This window comes from Protopterus annectens, chromosome 2.part1 (genome assembly GCF_019279795.1).
Source record: "Protopterus annectens isolate FY-2018-M chromosome 2.part1, PAN1.0, whole genome shotgun sequence".
Lineage (NCBI taxonomy): Eukaryota > Metazoa > Chordata > Ceratodontiformes > Protopteridae > Protopterus > Protopterus annectens.
In genome coordinates this window covers 1555397403-1555422548 of record NC_056729.1, presented here as the reverse complement: position 1 = coordinate 1555422548, position 25146 = coordinate 1555397403, and positions in this window count along the sequence as shown.

Genomic DNA, 25146 nt, shown 5'->3' with positions numbered 1-25146 from the left:
TGAATAAAGGTGTGACTTATCTGAAAGATAAATATCACAAGACCTTCTAAAAAGGGTTACATCAATTTTAGAAGTCATGTTCATCCTATCTTTGCCAGTTCTATAACTTTGACAGCATACAGTGAAATCGGCCTTTCTGGAGGAAAATACTTTACTGTTGTAGTTTCTGATGCCAGACTACACTTATACATCAATTCTACTTGAATTCTATCAACATACAGAGCATAAGATGTTGCCTGCAATATGAATGAAGCCAGGAACTTCAAATGCCCATAACTTTGACAATGGAAATGGTGTCCCCTTCCCCAAGCTTCAGTGACCTCCGAAGTCCTGGACATAGTATGCCTAGAAGATGGGGTAATGGGGCTTGCTCCCATTTCTGCAATGCAGGAAAATACAGCCCCCATCAAAACAATGGTTTAAAAATCCTTACTGTTTAACATGACAGCCATTCAGATTTTTAGGGTTCAAACATTTGATAGGGATTTGATCAAGATATATGGAATAAAGCATACTGTTATTAAATTTTGCCTCCTTGCAGTGGTCTCTGGTATAGGCAAACGGCTAATCTGGCATACTGTTATAGTGTTCAAGACACATATAAGACAAGGTTGCAATAAGTTTGCTCAGGATACTGTTAGTGAGTCCTGCAATACCATTAGCATCTACATTCATGGACACATAACAGTATTATGCAAATATACAGGTAATTTCAGCAAAAATTCTCTTTCGTAATATCTCAACATAAGTAAGACACACAACAGAAAAAATAATTACTACCTATCTTTCATAAAAGTAAATGTAGATTACATAAAGCACAGAAACATCTACTTTTCTTATAATATCGTTAAGCTCTAACTATGGATTCATTTTGATCACAAAGGATGAAAGCATAAAAAGGAATTATTTAATTACATCAGAAAACTGAAAAGAAAAGGTGTGATTGCAAGATGTTATCAACAAGCATTGGAGTGGTTCCACAGCCACAGGATGAAGCAAAACCACTTACAGGAAAACTTTTTTTCATACTTCACAGTAAGCAAATAAATATATTATTAAAGTGCGTTAGAGACAAGGCAGAGTATCCTTTATATAATACCAACATAGCTGCTGTTGCAAGTAAAATTAAAGACTCATTTACAAATGTGTGCTAACCTGAACCCTGCCCCTAACCCTAGTCCTACACTTCACCAAAAGTAATACACACATGGATGAGTGTTCAAAACAAAACCACCAACCAAAAACACAATAGAGCACTCAAGGAAGGAATCAGACACTTTTTCATAGTATCCAGGAACTTTATTAAAGTCAGTAAAAATTAATTAATGCTTTAAGTTAAATCAATGAGTTTTCATCCTGTAACAGACTTCATCAGATGGACATACTATGTTAAGAACAGTAATTTAACTCCACTTGCATTCAAATAGCACCAATAAGAAACTTGAATCAATTAGCATTTTAAATAGTAAATCATTATTTAAACATACAAACCTCATTATAAAAATACCTAACAAACACCATCCACGATTGAAGACAGTGGGTGTGTGATTGAAGTAAGTTGCAATCATCCACGATTGAAGACAGTGGGTGTGTAATTGAAGTAAGTTGCAATCATCCACGATTGAAGTTCAATCGTGGATGATTGCAACTTACTTCAATCAAACACCCACTGTCTTCAATCACATGCACACCCTACCTGTCTTCAATCGTGGATGGTTGCTCGCAGTGATAATCCACACACTTACTTCAATCGTGGATGATTGCCTTCCGATAATCTATTTGTGAGCTTGCAACTTACTTCAGTCACACACACACCCTACCTGTCTTCAATCGTGGATGATTGCCTCGTTGCTCGCAGTGATAATCCACACACTTACTTCAATCGTGGATGATTGCCTTCCGATAATCCATTTGTGAGCTTGCAGTGATAATCCATTTGCGATCTTGCAGTGATAATCCATTTGCGATTGTTTCCAGCTCGCACAGCCGGACATGATGTGAGCTCACTTCCAACTGGTTGGTATCCTCCTTAAAGGAGCCAACACCCTTTAAAAAGCGTACGTTTTTTTTTTTTCAAAAAAGCTACCCCCCTTCTAAAAAAGTTGTACTGAAATCATTACAGTGCGTATGCCTCCCGACGTCCCTGAACTATAGTACACACGTGTGGGAGCCTCATGGAAAGCACCAGGGAGACTCCCAGAACAAAGGAATAAACAAGCTTATATACTGGTGATATTGCTGACAATACAAAAACAGAGCGATGAACCAATTAGACCATTATACAGGGCAATTAACCAATCAAAGGTTTACCCATAAACATAAGACAATTCACATCATCATATCTCTAGGCAAGAAAGGAAAATTGGATGCATTTCCATATAAGGCACATTTTCTGCTTTCAGACAGACTCTTGTTTTTCAGCATTTTCTCATTGCTCAGAGTTCACTCAAAGTTCATAGTAAACAATACGTTAGAATACATACAGACTGTTACATACTCAATTCCCTCAAACACATGCTTTGACTATACATATTCTACACTGCAAATATTAATGACATGAAATAGTACATATACTTTACAGTCCCCTACAAGTTTAACAAAACAAAAATATCCAATACTTCAAGGTTTTCTTGTTATGTCATGTTTCATAAATGTATTTAATGCTTTATAATCCCATATTTATTTGTCATTTTACGAGTTACTGGTTTTATTCCTGTTTATCTCCAGCTCCTAAATCCAGTCTCTGCTTCCTTTACAATGTACTCTCGGTTCTTCTATTCAACTCTTGTGTTTTTTTTCTGTCTCTCAAGAATTTTCTGTTGAAACACTGGAAAAAGATCACTGGCACAGTCTCTTTCTGGTCTTTATTACCAGAAGAACAAGAAGCAAAATATCCTTCTGTTTCACAGCTCACTTTTTGTTGGACAACCTTTTGTATTTCCTCCTTAGCATGTTCTGCATCAAAAATGATTTTGTCCATCCAGGAAAGAATATTCTGAAGATAGCCAGATACGACAGTTTGAATCTCACACGTGCTGCTCGACATTCCCTGATTAGTGGAATAAATTGCATCCTCTTATGCCTGGCGTACAGTGAATAATAATTTCCCACAAATACTCTACTGTCTCCCACTTTTAGTACTTTGTCCTTCTGCCACAGGTTTGTCAGAATCAACTCCTTCTACTAGTAAGATTACATCTTTACTATTAAAGGTCTATGGTGCTTTCTCATGACCAGTTTTGCAGCATACACATGATGTGCCCCTTCAATTGACAACTCCTGCTGTGGAATACCAGTCCAGTTGCTTATCTGTGCTTTCATAAAATTAATACAGTATGTTATTTCTAGCTTCTCTGGTACAGCAGGAAATCTCAGATTTCTCCATGTAGTCTGTCCTTTAATTCTATTACTTTTTTGACGCATCTCTTCTTGAGCAGTCTCATATTCAGCCAGCCTTTCGGGATGGGCTGTGTAGTTTATTCTTGGTTTAGAAGGCCGTTGATTGATGCCCAGAATAGAGTTGGGTTGAGTTTATGTATTTTTATTTTGTTTGTTTAGCATGGTACAGTATGACTTTTTCTCCTGCGTTATTTGGCATTTTGTTTGGTTCCTGAAATATTTGCAGTGTATTAGTTTATCTTGTGATTTTTATTTTGACCACTCCTTCCAAGCTTTATTTCTTTGCCTCAAGATCTCAGTTTTCCTAGATAATCAGGGTGTACAGTTTGCTTTAATTCATTTAGTCGTAGGGTGGTGGGCTTGTGCATTAAGTGTTGTAAGAAAAATGTTACTGATTTCGCAGACAATTTCATGTACAGGCAATGCTTTTAGTCTAATCCTATTGTAGAGTTTTAAAGCATGGATAATTTGAATGTGGATAAGTATCTTACTTGACTGCAGTGATGATGCTTGTGGATATGACTCAGTTTCCTTACAGGAAATGTTGGGAGTTGATTACTTAGTGTCTCAGGGAGAGTACCAGACAAGGCAATTTTGTTAGGTACACAGATGAGAATCCAATCTAATGTAAACTCTTTTGTCTGAGCTTTTATTATATCTGGTAGGTTTTATTAGTTGAATTCAGAGGTTTGCAAAGTTGATTGATTGTAATCATATAATATGATTGCTTCATGTAGGAAGATATCCAGCAAAATATGTCTTCACTGATAGATAATGTTACTAATTCTGATAAGCGCTTACACTATTTGGCATTAGCGCACCTATACAAACCGGTCTTGATTTACTTTGCTATTATTTTGGCGTTCCTCAGTATAACATCAGATAAAGATATATGGTGCTTAAACAAGGGAATAATCAGTGTATTTTGAACATTAGAGTTAACATAGATATTTACTTACAACTGTGCTGCATACTTCACTACTACTATTATGAGCTCATGCCAACTCTGTCTATGTATTCTGTATTTTTCTTATAGGCTCCGTCCTCTCTAACCCCCCAACTTCATCCTATTCTACTTATCCTACAAAGTGAGACGCTTGACCAGAACATTGTAAAACAAGCAAGCGCTGACCCTATGCTGCACTCTACAACTATAGAGCGCAAACAAAGCTAATTTAAGGTACTACTCCAAACCGAAATTAAGCTTCCTAAGGAAAAGAAGCTACTGTCGACTTTTTTGTAACGCTCAAAGCTTATTATTACGCTAGCTAGCGTACTGGATTCAATTAAAGGATAGCATCCCATATAACTCCCAAATACATAGATTGGATACATTTTAAAATTATTTGAATAAAATCCCCAGTTAAAGAAAATAGATTAATTACTGAACTGTCTCTCTGTAGCTTCACTCTATTACATAGTATTAGTAAAGCGCTAATTACCATAAGTACTTGCCTTAAAATTTCTGCCATTAGAAAACATTGGTGCTGGATAATCCCCACTCCGCTCGCCCTCACTGCGCTTGGGCTCGCTCCGTGCTCCACCCTGCCCCATATCCCACACGCCCCCAGTACCCCTACATTTATAGCTAAGTAACCACACCCCCTTATTATCTCCTAACCACATCTTGTCCTATAAATTCTCTCCTGTCCCCACCCCCCTCCATATACTTTAATTTACATTACTCACGCCTATATCACAATTTTTACAGCTCACTACTTAAATAATGCAACCCACTCAACCCTCTAATTGGAAGGCAATATTACAAATTATATTTCTTATCACTCCATTTATAACGATCACATACCTAATTACCAAATATGAAGACCAGCCATACTCAGGGTATCACTACCCTAGAGGTCGTACTAATACTCCCCCAGTAAAACTTAGTAGTAAACCTAATTCCCAACAGTTAGGTGGCAAAACTCCTAATTCTATCCACCACTACCACTTCAAAATCAATCAAAATCACCCCAAATCTAGACAAAATCAGAAGCTACTACTAAAACTAACTAAACTATTAGAGTACCTCAGTAGAAACATCATTAAAGATGGAGATATCCACCCTAATCCTGGCCCTACAACTATTACCAATCCAAACTGCCCGTCACCCTTGTCAAAGTCAGCCAATTCCCTCCAGATTTGTCACTTAAATATTAGAAGTATCAATAACAAAGTACCTAACCTACATGCCCTCCTAGCCACTCACCTTCCAGATATAATATGTGTAACAGAAACCTGGCTAAAACCAGAAACCAAAGATAATGAAATCCTACCACCCGGATATAATATACATAGGGTCGATTATAAAAGAAAGGGTGGTGGTATTATTGTGCTCTATAACAGCAATCTAAATGTTACCTTCAACACCAAGCAACCACCCCAAATCTCTAATGCGGAAATACTTGCTCTAAAGCTACAACTAAATAAAGAAAAAAGTATAAATCTAATTACAGTGTACATCCCTCCTGGGAACAATGTGGATACACTAGAAAATGTACTAAACTGGATATCTAATTACTACCCCCAAGAAACCATCATCATGGGTGACGTCAACATTGATTGGAACCTATGCTCCTCAGAAACCAACCCCATCCACATTAACCTTCATGGGTTTACCCAGATCATAAATACCTCCACCAGAATTGGAAATGCCAACCAAAAAGAAAGTATTTTAGATTGGATCCTAATAAATAGCCAACCTCAAACATATAAGGCCGGGACCGCTCCAAATGACCTAAGCGATCACCTCATCACATATATAAAGAAAAATAAAACAGGCCTCCCTACAACTCCTATGTACAGGTCAATTAGAAACAGGAAGCAATTCGACCTTTCAAAATTTCAAGAAGAACTCAGATCCTGTAACTGGACAAAACTAAAGTATCTCCCCCTAGAGGACGCAGTATCTAAATTTAATACTACCTTCCGAGCCATACTCGATAAACATGCCCCTAAAAGACTAATCAAAACTAAAACAAACATTGCACCCTGGCTCACAAAAGAAACTAAAGCTAAAATGAAAATCAGAAACAAATCATGGGATATATGGCGAGCAACCAAATTACCTCAAGACCACATCCGATTTCAGCAGCTAAGAAATGCAACAAAAAAATCTGTAATAGCTGACAAAAAAAATTATTACTGCCAACTACAAAGCAAACACCAAAATAACCCCAAAAAATTTTGGGCAGGTCTTAATAATCTTCTACACCCAGGCAAATCCTCCACTCCTACCCCAGATCAGGTATCTGATAAAACCCCAATTGAAGTAGCCAACACCTTTAACTCTTTCTTCATGAACACTATTCAAACCTTAGCTAACCAACTATCAGCTACCTGCTGTCCTGTGAAGGAATACAGTCCAGAAACTAAACCCAATTTTAATCTACAACCTGTCTCCACTTCTACTATAAGATCCTTAAGCTTAAACCCACTACCCTCTCCGCTGACCTCCTCCCAGCTGAATACTTACAGAAAGCTTCGGATGTCATTGCCTACCCCATATCCATACTAATTAATCGCACCATCACTGAATCTAACATCCCCACAATTTGGAAAACATCCCACATCATACCACTTCATAAGGGGGGTAATTCCACTGAACTATCAAACTATAGGCCAATAGCTATAATGTCCCCTCTGGCCAAAATTATGGAAAAATGTATACACAAACAACTCCTTCACTATCTTATCCAGAATAATCTACTGACCAACTCACAACATGGATTTAGACCTAACCACAGTACAACTACTGCCCTACTCTCTTTTACGGATACAATTAATAGAAACCGTAATAACAAAAAAATATCATCTGCTCTCTTTCTGGACCTCTCAAAAGCCTTCGACATGGTCAACCACCAACTACTTCATAATTCTCTAAAAACCTTACAACTTGACAACCTAACCTTAGGCTGGTTCCGTGCTTACCTCTCGGATAGGAAACAAGCCATACTCTGGGACAATCAACTCTCTGATCTCTTACCTAATACCATAGGGGTTCCACAAGGGTCCATACTGGGCCCACTTCTTTTTTCAGTTTTTATTAATGACCTATATAAAGCCATCCCTGAGGCAACCTGTATACAATATGCCGATGATTCGACCTTAGTCTGCTCTGACACATCTCTAGAGAATCTACTAGCCAAAACCCAATCCTGCTTCACAGCTGTGGAAAACTGGCTATCAGGACGACAGCTACTTCTTAATCCAAAAAAAAACCAAACTGCTTCTTTTTCATCCAACCCAAAAACTTCCCTTTACTGCCTTTACCATACAATCAAACAATGGGACAATTATCACACCTGACCCCCATACCAAGCTACTAGGAGTTACCATAGACAATAAACTTAGATTTGATATGCATATTAATATTACCATTAAAACCGTGAACAAGAAATTAGGGTCACTATATAGAATCAAAGCCTTTCTAACCCCAATGACAAAAACAACCATTGCCCGCACTCATTTACTATCCACGCTTTTATATGCATCTCCAGTTTTCACCAAGCTTAATAAAAGCGAGCTAAATAAACTCTCAAGTTCATATAATCACATTGCCAGATTTGCTACTGGTACTCCACATAGAACGCACCACTGTAATAACCTAAAAGCCCTTGGATGGATAGAACTCCCAAATCTTCTTCATCAAAACCAACTTATTGAGGCATTTAAAATACTTAAACACCCGGACAAAGCTCCTGCACTAAAGTGCCTAATCACACCATATAACAACCTAAATAGCCTACGCTCCTCAAATAGGCTTCTTTTTCAAAATGTCAAATCCCATAATGCAGGAGGTGATGAAGAAAGTACAGGCAGGGTGGAATGGGTGGAGAAGAGTGTCAGGAGTGATTTGTGACAGACGGGTACCAGTAAGAGTGAAAGGGAAGGTCTACAAGAGGGTAGTGAGACCAGCTATGTTGTATGGGTTGGAGATGGTGGCATTGACAAAAGGCAGGAGTCAGAGCTGGAAGTGGCAGAGTTAAAGATGTTAAAATTTGTACTGGATGTGACAAGGATGGACGGGATTAGGAATCAGTATATTAGAGGGTCAGCTCAGGTTGGATGATTTGGAGACAAAGTCAGAGAGGTGAGATTGCGGTGGTTTGGACATGTACTGAGGAGGGATGCTGGGTATATTGAGAAAAGGATGCTAAGGATGGAGCTGCCAGGTAAGAGGAAAAGAGGAAGGTCTAAGATAAGGTTTATGGATATGGTGAGAGAGGACATGCAGGTGGTTGGTGTGACAGAGCAATATGCAGAGAACAGAAAGAAATGGAAACAGATGATCTGCTGTGGCGACCCCTAACGGGAACAGCTGAAAGAGAAGAAGAAGTTTATTTGTGCATAAACATCGAACATGTTTGCTGCTAAATGTACATAAAGGCCAGTCTGTAACCTCCTCCTCCACCCTGTTTTAAAGTCAAACACTCTACACTTTGCAAATATAGCTCACAGAATCAACCATAGGTTCAAAAGAAATGCAAAGCAAGTGAGCCACCCCCACAACCATTTATGCCTTGCCAATACCCACTCATACTATACTCCACTTCTCAAGAAACACATTGCAAGTCCATCCCAAAGTAAGTTCAGAGGTACCCATTTAGTTATTCAGGTATAATCTGAAGGGCATTATTTTGTCACTTTATTTAACTTGCAGGGGACATCTGTTCCAAAAGTGGATAGGTGTTAGGTAATAACTTTGTCTATCTAGATCATTTTATTTCTGTGCTGATGAAGATTAAGTCCCTAGTTCTGTTATTATCGGAGCTATCTAAGTTGTGAAAATACAGGTGAGGTAAAGGAGAATGGAGTGTCTAATGCTGTAGAACATAAGGCATGCATCACCCCACAAGAATCTATTAGAAACTAAGCAAAGGGATAGCACTTCAAGCCTTCCTTGGTGGTTCAGGGACGTTAAGCCAACAGTCTTCTTGGTGAGGAACCTCTGGGGCCTTTTCAGTTGCAGTTGCCTGGTATATCTGGAAAAGTACATCCTGATGGGAGTATTGTACTCAATAACTTGTTTAATTAGGGTTCCATATAATTGAATGATAACTTCTTTTTACCTGGAATATATGAATTTCAATATCAGTTGTACTAAATAGAAGGATTTTCTGCCTATCGTTGCTTCATAGTGGTCGAAGGAAAGAGAATTATCAACTGAGATTCCGAGAGCCCTGATTATTTTATCATTTTAGAGGAGGTCTTGGCTATGTTGTCTGCTGGGGGAGAATTGCTCATCAAATGTGACAATACTACAGTTTTAGCTTTAATTTTAGCCCTTTTTCCATACACCACTTGTTTATGGAGGTTAGTTCCTGTTGTAATTGCATTAGAGAAAAATTTGACAATAATGCCCAGTTTGCAGTCCTCTACAAACTTAGTTAACCAGATATCTTGATTTCTTGTCTGGACATCAGGAAGTAGATGCTGAAAAGGCGGGGGTGCCAGTATTGAACCCTGCAGTACACCACTAGTTATTTTCATACTTTCTGACACCATACATACCTTAATTATATGGTTCTATCTTTCAGCTAGCTGGCTATCCACCTTGCCATGGATGGATCTACTTTTAGGATAACTGGCACAGTAACAATGCCAGTGTGGGGTATGGTGAGTGCTTTGGCCAGATCCAAATAAGCTATGTGAAAAGAATGACCAATGTCTATATCCTGTGTGGTCTTAGCAAATAATTTGACTAAAATGAGTAGGTTGGAACTCCCTTTGACAAAGCATAACTGATTTAGGTTTAGCCTAATAAGGTTTTTGATATCATAGTTTATGAAGTCAGATGTGATATGCTCCATAGTTTTTGCAAATCAGAGTACTCAGGCTAATGAATCTATAGTTTCATGGGTCCATGATAGGGTCGCCCTTGTGTAGGGGCATTACTGTTGCAGTTCGCCATTCTTCAGGGACTAATCCTGAAGCTAGGTCATGTTAAACAGTTTAAGAAGGAGCTCCACAAGGGGATTTTGGTGTTATTTATTAGGCATTTGAGTAAATTATCAGATCCCATGGAAGTAGTATTTTTGGTTGTAGAGAACACCTTCAGTATGTGTTCCTCTGTAAAATTAATAGGTGTAAGGGATTCAGGAATTTGTGGAATTAAAATAGTTGTTTATGGGTTAAGTTTGTACTAAATCTGTCTACTAGTATATTTGCTATGTCTACTGGGTCTGATTCTGTGGTATCATTTTGAATAAGTTCACGACACATTTGGCTGTTATTTTTATTTCATTTATTTATTTGTGTTTGATTACTGGGATGGTCCGAATGGGTCATTCAAGACCACTTTTTAGCAGAGGCCTGGAGGAGAAAAGCTCCACAAAATTACACATGTTAATAATTAAAAGAAAACACATTGACAATACAGAACAATATAACCTAATATAAGCCTGACAGAATTAATGAATTAGCACAATGATTGTTTTTAGGAGAAGAGAGAAGGAATAGTTACAAAGTAGAGTGAGATGCTTAGTGTGTAAAGAGAAGTAAGGGTATGGAGGAGGTATTAGTGAGAGTGAGACGGTTTATAATTAGGAAGAGACAGAAGAGCAAGGAGGCACTATTAAAGGGAAGATTGTTGGAGCAGTTTGCAGAGCGGGATTTAGAGTCAGTGGAGAGGTAAGAGTTTAGAGCCAGAGGAGAAAGTAAGATTGGAGATTTATAGGGTGATTAAGGACAGACAACATGATTAGAAGGAAAGAGTAGAGTTAAAAGAAATAATATTTGGATATAATATATGAATGGTTATAGAGGAACAGCAACAGATGTAATTGTGAGTTTAGCCTGGTGAGCTAGAACAGCAGTGTCTTGTCCTTAGTTTCTAATATAACCAAATAATGATTTCTAATTATTATTGGCTTCAGAAGCTAATTTAAGTTAATGATCTGCCTTACTAGCTCTGATGTTTTTTGAAATGCATAGCTGCTGGACCACCAGGGTGTTTTTTTTTTCTATTAAACTTCCCGTTATATTTGACTCTAGTAAGATGGCCATATCTAGGCAATTATGTGTTTACTTGAATACACTCTATGCACCATTGTAAATATCATTCACTAGCATGTCACTGACATATATGATATTTATTACTTCTATATGTCAAAGATTGCATTTTTATACTGTTCCTTTTATTACCAGTCTCATTCAATGTAATTGTACTATATGATTTTCTTTTTTTTCTGCTTATGTGATTATTTTTTTCTTTGTATTTAACTTTGTGGAGCTTTTCTCCCCGGGCCTCCACTGAAAATGGGCTCATTTTCAGGCCCAGTGGACTTTCCCGGTCAACAAATGCAATAAATAAATAAAATAAATAAATATTTTGGCTCCAACTCTTAGCTGAGATATATAAGTATCCTGGTTTTTTTTCGATTATTTATACAGTTTATTGTTTCTAGCAATTTATATATAGCACATTTATTGTAATCTGCACGGGTAACTGATTTGTTTGCAGTTAAAGAATTCTGTATCTTTACAAATCTTTATCTGTTTAAAAACTTTCATTTTGTGGCTTTCTCTAGTGCTTTGTAGGCTAATAGCTGCAGGCTAGTGGGGGCTAGTTCTTTTGTGTTTTTGTAAAAAAAAAAAAAAAGTTGTTCTTCTAGCTGGTATTTAAGCCCTAACTTTGAGAGAGTTTCTGTCTATATACACTGAGCAGAGTGGATGAGAGGTGTTGGCTCCAACTCTTAGCTGAGATATATAAGTATCCTGTTTTTTTTCAATTATTTATACAGTTTATTGTTTCTAGCAATTTATATATAGCACTTTTATTGTAATCTGCACGGGTAACTGATTTGTTTGCAGTTAAAGCATTCTGTATCTTTACAAATCGTTATCTGTTTAAAAACTTTCATTTTGTGGCTTTCTCTAGTGCTTTGTAGGCTAATAGCTGCATGCTAGTGGGGGCTGGTTCTTTTGTGTTTTTGTAAAAAAAAAAAAAAAGTTGTTCTTCTGGTATTTAAGCCCTAACTTTGAGAGAGTTTCTGTCTATATACACTGAGCAGAGTGGATGAGAGGTGTTGGCTCCAACTCTTAGCTGAGATATATAAGTATCCTGTTTTTTTCGATTATTTATACAGTTTATTGTTTCTAGCAATTTATATATAGCACTTTTATTGTAATCTGCATGGGTAACTGATTTGTTTGCAGTTAAAGCATTCTGTATCTTTACAAATCTTTATCTGTTTAAAAACTTTCATTTTGTGGCTTTCTCTAGTGCTTTGTAGGCTAATAGCTGCAGGCTAGTGGGGGCTGGTTCTTTTGTGTTTTTGTAAAAAAAAAAAAAAAAAAAAAAAGTTGTTCTTCTGGTATTTAAGCCCTAACTTTGAGAGAGTTTCTGTCTATATACACTGAGCAGAGTGGATGAGAGGTGTTGGCTCCAACTCTTAGCTGAGATATATAAGTATCCTGTTTTTTTTTCGATTATTTATACAGTTTATTGTTTCTAGCAATTTATATATAGCACTTTTATTGTAATCTGCACGGGTAACTGATTTGTTTGCAGTTAAAGCATTCTGTAGCCTTACAAATCTTTATCTGTTTAAAAACTTTCATTTTGTGGCTTTCTCTAGTGCTTTGTAGGCTAATAGCTGCAGGCTAGTGGGGGCTGGTTCTTTTGTTTTTTTGTAAAAAAAAAAAAAGTTGTTCTTCTGGTATTTAAGCCCTAACTTTGAGAGAGTTTCTGTCTAAATACACTGAGAAGAGTGGATGAGAGGCGTTGGCTCCAACTCTTAGCTGAGATATATAAGTATCCTGTATTTTTTTTCCGATTATTTATACAGTTTATTGTTTCTAGCAATTTATATATAGTACTTTTATTGTAATCTGCATGGGTAACTGATTTGTTTGCAGTTAAAGCATTCTGTATCTTTACAAATCTTTATCTGTTTAAAAACTTTCATTTTGTGGCTTTCTCTAGTGCTTTGTAGGCTAATAACTTTAGTGTTCCCACCCACCCTCCCTGTTGGTGTCTTGTGTTATACTTGGTGGCCTTGCAGTTGCCCGCCCCTACTGTAAATCTGATCTGGGACACTCCTCCCAGTCTAATGTCATTAGCTCATTCTACCTAATACAGAGAAAACATTTTATAAGGCCTTCTGTTTCCCCATTTTCCCTTTCAAAAAAAAAAAATTTTGCCTGAATTTCCAGGTCTATATTATATCATCTTAAAAAAACTTAAAAAAGTGAACGCTGATTGATCGACCTAATTTAAGCGAAAGCTTACAATCTTGAACTGTCAGAACAGCGATTTTTTTCCCAGGGAAAAAAATTGCTGATCCAAAACACATACACACAACACAAGCACACCAAACAAACAGAAATCCACACACATACACCTAAAATCTGATACCTAACCCTACACTAAACTATGCACACACCACTAACTACCCACTTACCTTAACCCAAACTCTAACCCTAAGGTCTGTTACTATCGCACTCTCACCTCACCCGCTCCCTAACCCTAACTCACTTAAATCCGCCCTAACCCTCATGTCCACTCAATCGCACACACACCTAACCTGAGCCCTAACCCAAACTCACCTAAATCACCCTAACACTCACATCCACACAATCGCACACTTACCTGAATCCGACCGGTAACTTTCCACCATAGCACTGAAAATACCGAAGCAACAGAAACGGACAACCAAATTCTTTCCCTAGGAAAAAATTCGAGTTTCTGCTGCTTCAATATTTTGCAGTTTCGTGAAAATACGTTTGAGCAATCAGCGTTCGAGGATATAATATAGAACCGAATTTTCTTATGTTCTGACTGTGCTTCTCAAACATTTTGGTAATATAGAGTATATTTTAGAGCATTCATTATAACTGTAATTGCCTTAATATTGCTACAACCCAAGTGCTCTAGGTTGCACTGCATCTGAAGTGTTTGTGTGTTTTAGCTGCTTTTCTGTATATATAGACTTCTCTGTATATGTGGACTAGCTACTTATTCTGCTGTATTACTGCCACTTATATCGTTTTTCAGTTGTGCACTTGCCTTGCTTCATTTAAAAAGTTTTAAATTGCTAATTTTGTAGAGTTTAATTGCATTTACTGTTTAGGACTACACACTCAAGTGTGTTAGACTTTTCTGTGTTTATTTACTGTATTATTGCATTGTTTAGCCTGTTTCAACAAAAAAAAAATATATATATATATATATATATATATATATATATATATATATATATATATGTATATATATATTTTTTTTGTTTTATATATATATATACTATCTTGTTTGCTTGTTTCCCACCTTTTCTAGCAAGTCCATATCCCCGGCCTTGCTTGTCTTAGGACTTTATTTTCTGTGCTCAGAGCTATCCAGACCTTGCTGTGGCAGAGGGAAGTCCTACTGCCTACCAGTGGGACTGGTGAGCACTGTACTGCCTATCTAACGCTAGAGGAGTGGTTTCCAGCTCTGAAATTGTAATTTTATTAGCCTTTTTCGGCTGATTTCTATCCCTTCCAACTTTCTGGCTTAAAAACGCGTGTGTTTGCACATTTTTCACATCGTGCAGCACTATGAGGCTACAGTTAAACTATTCCAGGTGCCAGAAAGTCTGCTCTTCAAATTTTCCCTTAAAACTAGCTGGTTTCTCAGTAGTAGCACTAAAATCTGAACCCCTGTGACTAGCACTTGCTCTAGAACCTGCTGTAAAGCACTAGGAAGCCTGAAACTGTTACAAGCACTCAGCTCTCCTTGTCAATAAGGGGAAATTAATCATAGGCACTAAACAGCCTACAATTGCAAAGTACCTTGCAAAGGTAAGGGAAAACAGCTCTTAAACCTTACAAAAAAGCACCTAAACAGGCATGTCCAAGGGTCAGCTTTCGGTGGTTTCTCTTGTCCACCTGGTGAATCTGGGCATACTAGGGCAATGCGGCAACTGCCTCATGTACACAGACAATCCTCTCCTACTACCACCCAACACTACAACCTGCGAGAGATGCACTGACATAGCCAGACTGGAAGCAAAGCTCAGTCAAGACTGTGCTAGACAGTCAAGAGGGGAAGGCTAACACCTGCATTACACCTCAAGCATCTCATAGCCCTTCAAAACCCACACCATCAACTCCCACACATAGCAACACTAAACCCACATATGCGGAGGCCCTTAACATTAACCTGCCCAAGCAACAAGGACTTCCGAAGCCGAAACGCAAGCAAACATCAGTCACAACCAAAGTGACACATAGCTCACAACACCAGTGTGCCACCCAACAACAGCCCCTAAGGCAAGAGAATGTACCCAACACTTTAGTCATAGGTGACGCTATAGTCAGGCACACTGATGTCCCACTCACCAGACTGAACAAGGAGAAAATTACAGTCAGCTGCCTGTCGGGTGCCAGGATCCGCCACATAACGCATGCACTCAAGTCACTCCACAACAAGTACAAATACGACTCTGTCATTGTCCATGCTGGAGTAAATGACTTGAGACGTATCTCCCTGGACTACATGAAAAGAGACATGGAAGAGCTCTTGGATCATGTGACCCAGGCAGGTATGACCCTAGCCCTGAGTAGCACCCTGCCTTCACCCAGAATGATACCACAGTATAAGGACAAAATGATTGACTTCAACAATTGGCTAAGCTTCTGGTGTCATTCAAAGGGGATCCAGTATTTGTCTGCCTGGGAAGACATGATCGACAAACCACGATGCTTTGCCAGAGATGGTCTGCACCTGTCACCCCTGGGATTCAGGTTACTGGCTAAAGCTCTTGCCACCCCTATAGTGCCTTTTTTAGGCAAGGTTCAAAGGATAAAACCACCACCGTAACAGATACAAGCATGCAAAGTCTGAAGGTAATGCTACTCAATGCTAGAAGTCTAAAACTCAAAATGCACTCTCTCGAGGCACTCCTAAAAATGGAGAACATCGATATCTGTGCAGTGACTGAGACCTGGTTCAAGGCTCCAGAGAGCACCCCTGCAATACCAGGCTACAATTCTTACCACACTGTTCGGCCACAAAACCAAGACCGAAACACTAAAGGTGGAGGAGTGTTCATATTCACCAAGGATATTCACACCCCTAGGCTAGTTGCCCAACACAATGCATCTGAAATTCTCCAGGTGCAACTAACAGTAGGTAAGACTGCAATGCAAATTGTAGCTTGCTACAGATCCCCCACCATACCCCAAGATTCTCACTACACCTTCCTAAACATACTGGAAAATATTAAGATACAACCAAACATCCTAATACTAGGTGATTTCAACTACCCTGCCATTAATTGGGAAAACTACTCGGGTACCAACTCCTTTTCCCAACGGTTCTTGGAATTCATATATTCCAATGCCCTGGATCAACTAATCCATTGTCCCACCAGGGGCTCCAATATCCTAGACCTGGTCATTACCAACATGGGAAATAGATGCTCCACTTAAATTGATTTTAACTGTGTGGAAGGAATATTAACTGAACTGGAAGTTTTCACTCTGCTCTTCAGTTAGTCCCACCCACCCTCCCTGTTTTTGTTTTGGTGTTAATCTTAGTGGCCTTGCAACTGCCCACCCCTCTTGTAAATTTGTGTTTGGATACTCCTTCTGGGCCCATCTCATTTGCTCACTCAACTGAGTGCAGTGAGATCATATTCTGATTTCAGGCACTCCTACTGTGTACAAAGAGAGCATCTGGGAAACAGAAAAAACAATTTAAGCTTGTTTCCTGCCTTTCCTGTTAAGTGGTATAGACTATTTGTAGGCTTCTGAGCCCCCAAGCCCTTCTGTGTTGCAGGGAAGCCTTCTAGCTTAGTTTTTTTTCTTATAACTAGCCAGTTTTCTAGTTTCAGCACTCAAATCTGTTTCTTTGATCTCAGCACTTGTTCAGAAAAAAAAAAAAAAAATTTCATCTGCTTTTACTGTACTTGTGTTTCTACCTACTTTTTTTACTTTTGCATCATCTTAAAAGTACTCAATTGTATTTATTACTGCTTGGTGTAACTCATTCTAAGCCTTTTGGTTTAAACACTTGGGCTTCGGACCAGTTGTTTTGCACTGAGAGGGTTTGTGGTCTGCACTGTAGTGGCAGAACAGGTAGCTTACATCCTTCTAGGTTGGGAACTGCTGATTGAGGGCTCAGTGTCTGTTATTCTAAAAGTGTATTAATTCTGGTTTAAGCACTTGGGCTTTCAGGCCAGTTATTTTTACATTAAGAGGGTTCGTGGTCTGCACTCTTGTGGGAGGAGAGGCTGGACTCTGCCCTTCTGAGCTGGGAATTTCTGGTTGAAGGCTTATAGTGCATGCATATCTGAACTGCTTCTTACTGAAGTTGGTGCGCCTTGTTTGCTGTGGCATAGACTGGATTTGGGCCTGCTGGATCTAGCTTTGTTTGTGTAACTTGAGCACTAATCCAGGCATTCTCTAAAGTATTCAATTGTATTTATTACTGCTTGGTAGTAACTTGATTAAAGTGTAGCTATCATTCCAAGTCTTTTGGATTAAGCTGGGCTTCAGACCAGTTGTTTTACATTAGGAAGGTTTGTGGCATGCACTGTGGTGGCAGGACAGGTAGCTTTCATCCTTCTAAGTTGGGAACTGCTGATTGAGAGCCCAGTGTCTGTTATTCTTAAAGTGTATTAGTTCTGGTTTAAGCACTTGGGCTTCAGGCCAGTTATTTTACATTAAGAAGGTTTGTGGTCTGCACTCTTGTGGGAGAAGAGGCTGGACTCTGCCCTTCTGAGCTGGGAATTTCTGGTTAAAGGTTTATAGTGCCTGAATATTTGAACTGTATCTTACTGAAATTGGTACACCTTGTTTGCTGTAGCATAGACTAGATCCAGGCCTGCTGAATCTAGCTTTGTTTATATGCTTGTTGTTTGTTTGCTTGTTATTTCCCTGGAACGCTAATTCCACCTAATACGCGGCTTCTCCGCTTCTGTGGATCACTAGTGATATCTGCATTCCTTACTGTACTTATTTCCTTGTTTCACTTGAAAGAAAGTTACTGTTTGTCGCTTTTGCATTTAAGTTACCTGTAACACATTGCACTTAAGTTACCTGGCACTTGCTCACTAAAGCAATTATATAAGTCAGCACTAAAAATTAAAAGCACTACACCCTCACTCCCCACTGGCCTTGGTTTTCAATTATTAAGGAATTCCCAATATTATTCTAGCATGTCCAAAGGTCAGTTGTCAATCTCCTCTCCGGTCCAGCTGGTGAATCTGGGAATCTTGAGGCAATGTTACAACTGCCTCATGTACACAGACAACCCTCTCCTCCTCCCAACAAATTCCAACACATGAGAGATGCAACCATATAGCCAAACTGGAGGCTAAGCTCTCTCAACTCAGTACTGGCATAACCAGTCAGGAGGAGAAGGAAACCACACTCACTACAATTCCAGTCTCACATAGACCTACCGCGACAGCAAACCAAACACATAATCACACAAAAACATACTTGGAGGCTCTAAATAAAGATCTGCCGAAGCAGCAGAGACCTCCAAAGCAGACACCCAAGCAGCCGCTACCCCAAAACAAAACACGTGCAACACATATCTCACAAAGCCAGTGTGCAACAGTCACAGCCCTTAAGACTAAACAACACACCTGATACACTTGTAATAGGTGACTCTATCATCAGGCACACTGATGCCCCGCTCACCAGGCTGAACAAGGAGAGGGTCACGGTGAGCAGCCTGTTGGGCGCTAGGATCCGCCACATAACACAAGCACTCAGGTCACTCCAAGGCAAGTAGAAATATGACTCAGTCATTGTCCATGCTGGTGTGAATGACCTGAGACGTACCTCCCTGGACTACATGAAAAGAGACATAAAGGAGCTCTCTGAGCATGTAGCCCAGGCCGGTATGACCCTGACCTTGAGTAGCATCTTACCCTCACCAAGAACGATGCCACAATATGAAGACAAGATGATCAATTTCAACAATTGGCTTAAGTACTGGTGTCATTCAAAGGGGATCCAATGCCTGTCAGCTTGGGGTGATATGCTCGACAAGCCACAATGCTTCGCTAGGGACGGCTTGCACCTGTCACCCCTGGGCTTTCGGATATTGGCAAAGGCTCTTGCTACCCCATAGTGCCTTTTTTAGGCAAGGCTCAAAAGACAAACCCACCTCCATAGGTATCACAAGGGATAAGAAACTAACAGTAATGCTACTCAACGCCAGAAGTCTAAAGCTCAAGATGCACGCACTCGAAACTCTCCTTAGCATGGAGAACATCGATATCTGTGCAGTAACAGAAACCTGGTTCAGGGCTCCCGAGAGCACCCCAGCACTACCAGGTTATACCTCATACCATGCTTTTCGCCCCAAAACTTGGACTGAACCACAAAGGAGGGGAGTATCGATATTCATCAAAGATACCCACACCTCCAGGTTGGTGGCAAAGCACGAAGCATCAGAGACTATCCATGTGCAACTAACAGTGGGTAAAACTGCCTTCCAGTTTATAGCCTGCTACAGACCACCCTCCCAAACCCAGGAACCCCACTCGGCCTTCCTGAGTACACTGGAAAATATGAAGGTCTCTCCAAACACCATTATACTGGTCGACTTCAACTACCCAAACATAGACTGGGAGCATTACTCTAGCTCCAACACCCTAGCCCAAAGGTTCCTAGAAGTTAAAACTCAAATGCTATGGAACAACTTGTTACCACTCCCACAAGAGGGGAAAACATACTGGACCTGATCATCACCAACATGGGGACTCTATGCTCCAGACCAGAAGTGTATCCCTCACTGGTAAGATCAGACCATAAACTAATCTCACTGGATATTCACATCCCGACCCCACCCCCTGTCCAGAAAACCACAGTGAAAAACTTCTCTAAAGCAAATTTCACACTCCTCAAAACTGAGGTGGAATCCTTCAAAGCCCCGGCCTGTGGAAAATATGGCCCAGACCGCAGAATCCTTTATAAACGCATTCTATGAACACCTTCAGGAATGCATGGATCATGCGATCCCAAATAAAACCAAGACCCAATCCTCCAAAGGCAGACGTCCTGTCTGGTGGACCCCAGCCATAAACAAACTATACAATAGAAGGAGGAAGCTGCTAAATGATAGAGCAAAATCCCAAAAAGGGAAGGCATCACTGATCAGTATTAGCAAAAAACTACGGGCACACATAAAATTGTCTAAGGCCAGCTTCGAGAGAAAAATTGCACAGAACACTAAGGATAATCACAAGGCTTTCTTTAGTTATGTTAGGAACCTGGGTGGTAATTCCCAAATATGCTCAGAATTAGTCCCAAATGACAAAAAATACACCGAACCCACAGACATTGCCAACATCCTAGCTGACAGGTTCAGTGCAAACTTCTCCCCCCCTCCCCACCAAAAGGGCAAATATCTATCCCAGCAGAGTGCTGCCCCCCTGACATCTCAGATGCTCAGGTAAGAGCCGCCTCTCCAAAGCAAAAAACACAGCATCAATGGGACCAGATGGTGTCCCGGGCTGCATCCTACATGAACTCCAAGAAGAGCTAAACCCAAACATAAAACTACTGTTCAATCTCAGCCTTACTACAGGATATGTGCCCAAAGAGTGGCGTACAGCAACAGTGGTCCCTCTCCATTAAGGTGGTGCCTCAATGGATCCTGGAAACTATCGCCCCATAAGCCTGACTAGCTTGGTCTGCAAAGCTATGGAAAGGATCATCATGGACCTCATAAATAAAGATATTGGGGACCTGCAAACACTGGATCCTACCCAGTTCGGCTTTGTTAAGGGCAGATCCTGCCTCTTAAACCTGGTTGATTTCTTTGAAACAGTCACCAAGGCCATTGACGAGGCGAAGGTGGTCCACACAGCCTACGTGGACCTCGCAAAGCCTTCGATACAATACCCCACTCGGGCATTATAGATAAGCTCACCAGCTTAAATATAAACCCCTATGTCACTAGATGGATTGCAAACTGGCTCAAGGACAGAACCCACATGGTTAGAATTGCTGGAGCCATGTCAGACTCCAAACCAGTTACAAGTGGTGTCCCACAAGGCTCAGTCCTGGGACCTCTCTTGTTCGGTATATATTTCTCGGAGGTACAGGCCAACACGGAAGGACTGTGGCTGACCAAGTTCGCAGATGACTGCAAACTGGGCGCCATAATCAACTCTCCAGTCTCACAAGCATCCTCCAAAAGGGCCTCATAGAAACAGACAACTGGTGCCAGAGCCATGGCCTCAAGCTAAATGCCAAAAAGTGTATAGTCATCCCCTTTGGCAAAAACAAAGTGCCCACAAATTACCACATAGGTGGTACTCCATTAAGTACAGAAGAAGTAATTAGGGACCTGGGGACCCAAGTTGATAGCAATCTCTCATTTGACAACCACGTGGCCAAAGTGGTTAGAAAAACATTTTATATAGCCCACCTAATCATGAAAGGATTCACGTCTAGATCAGGGGACGTCATCGTGCCTCTTTACTCATCCCTCATCAGGCCCATAATTGAGTACAATGCCCCTTTTGGGATGTACCTTACCAGACACCTGCAGCAACTGGAAAGACCCCAAAAGTACTTCACCAAGAGGATCAAAGGGCTCAAACAGATGCCATATGCAGGCCGGTTAAAGAAACTCCAGCTCTACTCAGTGGCATACCGCCTGTTCAGAGGCAATCTGTGCCTGACGTATAAAGCCATGTCCAACCCGGAATTAATGGACATGCTGCACCTCAGAAAATCCAAATCCCATCGAGCTACGCGCTCGAGAGACTTGAACCTGAGCACAGAAATAAATAGGACATGCTGGAGGGACAGATTCATAACCCAGAGGCTCCCTTCACTCTGGAATAAAATCCCAGTCCAGGTTAGGCAGAGTCCCTCATTGACTCTCTTCAAGAGGAATCTTGATGAGTGGATGGGAGATCGTAGGTTTACCCCGGGTATCACTTCTGTGTCACTGTTAGACAGAGGCACAGTATACTAACCTTGAAAAAGGGCATAGCAAAATAAATTTAAAATGGGTGGCGAAAGCCAAACACATTCTGGCTAGGCTTATAAATGCCCTAGGGCAGATAGCCTAGTATGAACCTATGAACCTATGAACCAGTGGTCACCCCCTCATTGGTCAGGTCTGACCATAAGCAAATCACCCTTGACATCCACATCCCACCCCCCCCCCAGTAAGGAAACCTCCTTAAAAAACTTCACCAAAGCCAACTTCATGCTACTGAAGTCAGAAGTGACAAACTTCACAACACCCACGAAGACAGGATCTGGAAGTTTGATTGCAGAATCATACACTAAGGCACTGTACGAGCACATCCACTCGTGCATGAATCGTGCCATCCCAAATAGAACCAAGATGCTCTTCTCCAAAAAAAGGAAGCCAATCTGGTGGTCCCCTGCTATAAACAAACTATACAACAGAAGGAAGAAACTGTTGCAGAAAAGAGGAAAATCCCAGGATGCAAAAAACTCCCTCACCAGCCTCAGTAAGAAGCTGAGATCCCTCATAAAATCCTCCAAAGCTAGTTACGAAAATAAAATTGCCAAAGATTCCAAAGACAACCACAAGGCATTCTATAGTTAATTCAAGAATCTAAATGGCAATGCTCAGATCTGCTCTAAGCTGCAACAGAATGACATTAAATATACTGAACCCAAGGATATTGCCAATATCCTGGCAGATCGATTTAGTGCCAACTTCACTCCCCTCTCACCCCCTAAAGGGCCCATCTCAATACCAAATGATTGCCAAATTCCGATAATCACAGCCACACAGGTAGAAACAGCACTCTCCAAAGCTAAGAATACAGCATCCATGGGACCAGATGACATCCCAGGCTGTGTACTACATGAACTACAAAATGAACTGGCACCCCACCTAAGTGTCATGTTTAATCATAGCCTCACCTCAGGCTTCGTGCCCACTGAGTGGCGCACAGCTACAGTTATCCCGCTCCACAAGGGAGGATCCACCTTGGATCCTGGGAACTACCGTCCCATCAGTCTGACAAGCCTGATCTGCAAGGGCATGGAATGCATTATCATGGAACTTATACACAAAGACATCAAAGACATTGGCAACCTCCAGACACTGGACCCCACCCAGTTTGGGTTTGTGAAGGGCCGATCTTGTCTCCTGAATCTGATTGACTTCTTCGAATCGGTCTCCAGAGCTGTGGATGAGGGTAAGGAGGTCCACACAGCCTATCTGGACCTTGCCAAGGCTTTTGACACCATCCCCCACTCTGGAATCATAGATAAACTTACTAAGCTGGGCAGAAATCCCTACATCACTCGATGGGTTGCCAACTGGCTTTCTGACAGAACCCAGACTGTAAAAGTAGCCGACTCCAAATCCAGCTCCAGACAAGTGACAAGTGGAGTACCTCAGGGTTCAGTCCTGGGACCACTCTTGTTTGGCATCTACTTCTCTGAAGTACAGGCCAACACTAAGGGACTCTGGCTAACAAAGTTTGCAGATGACTGCAAACGGAGCCATTATTGAATCCCCAAATGATGTGGATATTCTACAAAAGGGCCTTACAGAAACAAATGCCTGGTGCCAGAGCCATAGGCTCAAGCTTGATGCCAAGAAATGTATAGTCATCCCCTTTGGAAAAAAACATGTACCCATGAACTACCACATAGGTGGCAGGACACTAAACATCGAAAGTGTGATGAGAGACTTAGGGACACAAGTGGACAGTGGTCTCACTTTCGATAATCACATCGCCACAACAGTCAGGAAATCCTACTACGTGGCACACCTCATCACTAAGGGCTTTTCATCCAGAAAAAAGGAGGTCATTGTCCCACTGTACTCATCCCTCATTAGACCCATTATAGAGTATAATGCCCCATTTGGTATGTATCTCACAAGACATCTGCAACAGCTGGAAAGGCCACAGAAATACCTCACTAAAAGAATCACTGGCCTAAAGCAGATGCCATATGCTGACCGTCTAAAAAAACTCCAGCTATACTCTGTGGCATATCGTCTACTCAGAGGCGATCTCTTCTTAACATACAAGGCCATGTCAAACCCTGAGCTGTTGGACATGCTCCACTTAAAGAAATCCCAATCCCTCAGAGCCACACGCTCCAGGGATCTAAACCTTATCATCACAATGAACAAAACATGCTGGAGGGATAGGTTCCTGACACAGAGACTCCCCATACTCTGGAACAGACTGCCCATACATGTCAAGCAGAGCACCTCATTGGCCCTCTTCAAAAGGAACCTTGATGATTGGATGGGAGATAGGAAATTCACCCCGGGGATCGTCAGTCGCCCTGCTAGACAGGGGCCCAGAGAAGTAAATATTGTGGGAAAACATTTCCAGGGAATTGTTATGGCTAGCCTTGCATAGTCCTTAGGGCCGATAGCCTAGTACCAACCTATGAACCTATGAACCTGTTTAGTCATGTGATGTATCCTAGGACCCTGAACTTAAGGTACCAGAGTATGAGGTAGGTTAAGGAACTGGCTTATCATCCCATTTCCAATAACACAACCACGAGTTTCTAAGACTGGTGAAACATTAGGCTTAAACCTTTCATTTGCTTACTTTGTTTGGTCAATGTTTTTGTTTATTAGAAACACTGATATATTTTATAGTATTTTATTATAGTTTATCATATACTATACTCATTGCTACTCATCTTGTAGGAAATGTTATCTGTTTTTATAGAAATGAAAGTTATTTTCAAGAACTGCCAAGTAAATTGCCAAAAATAAGGACTAGATATACCACATAAATAACATACAAAACTGAGAAGAGAGTCAAACTGCAT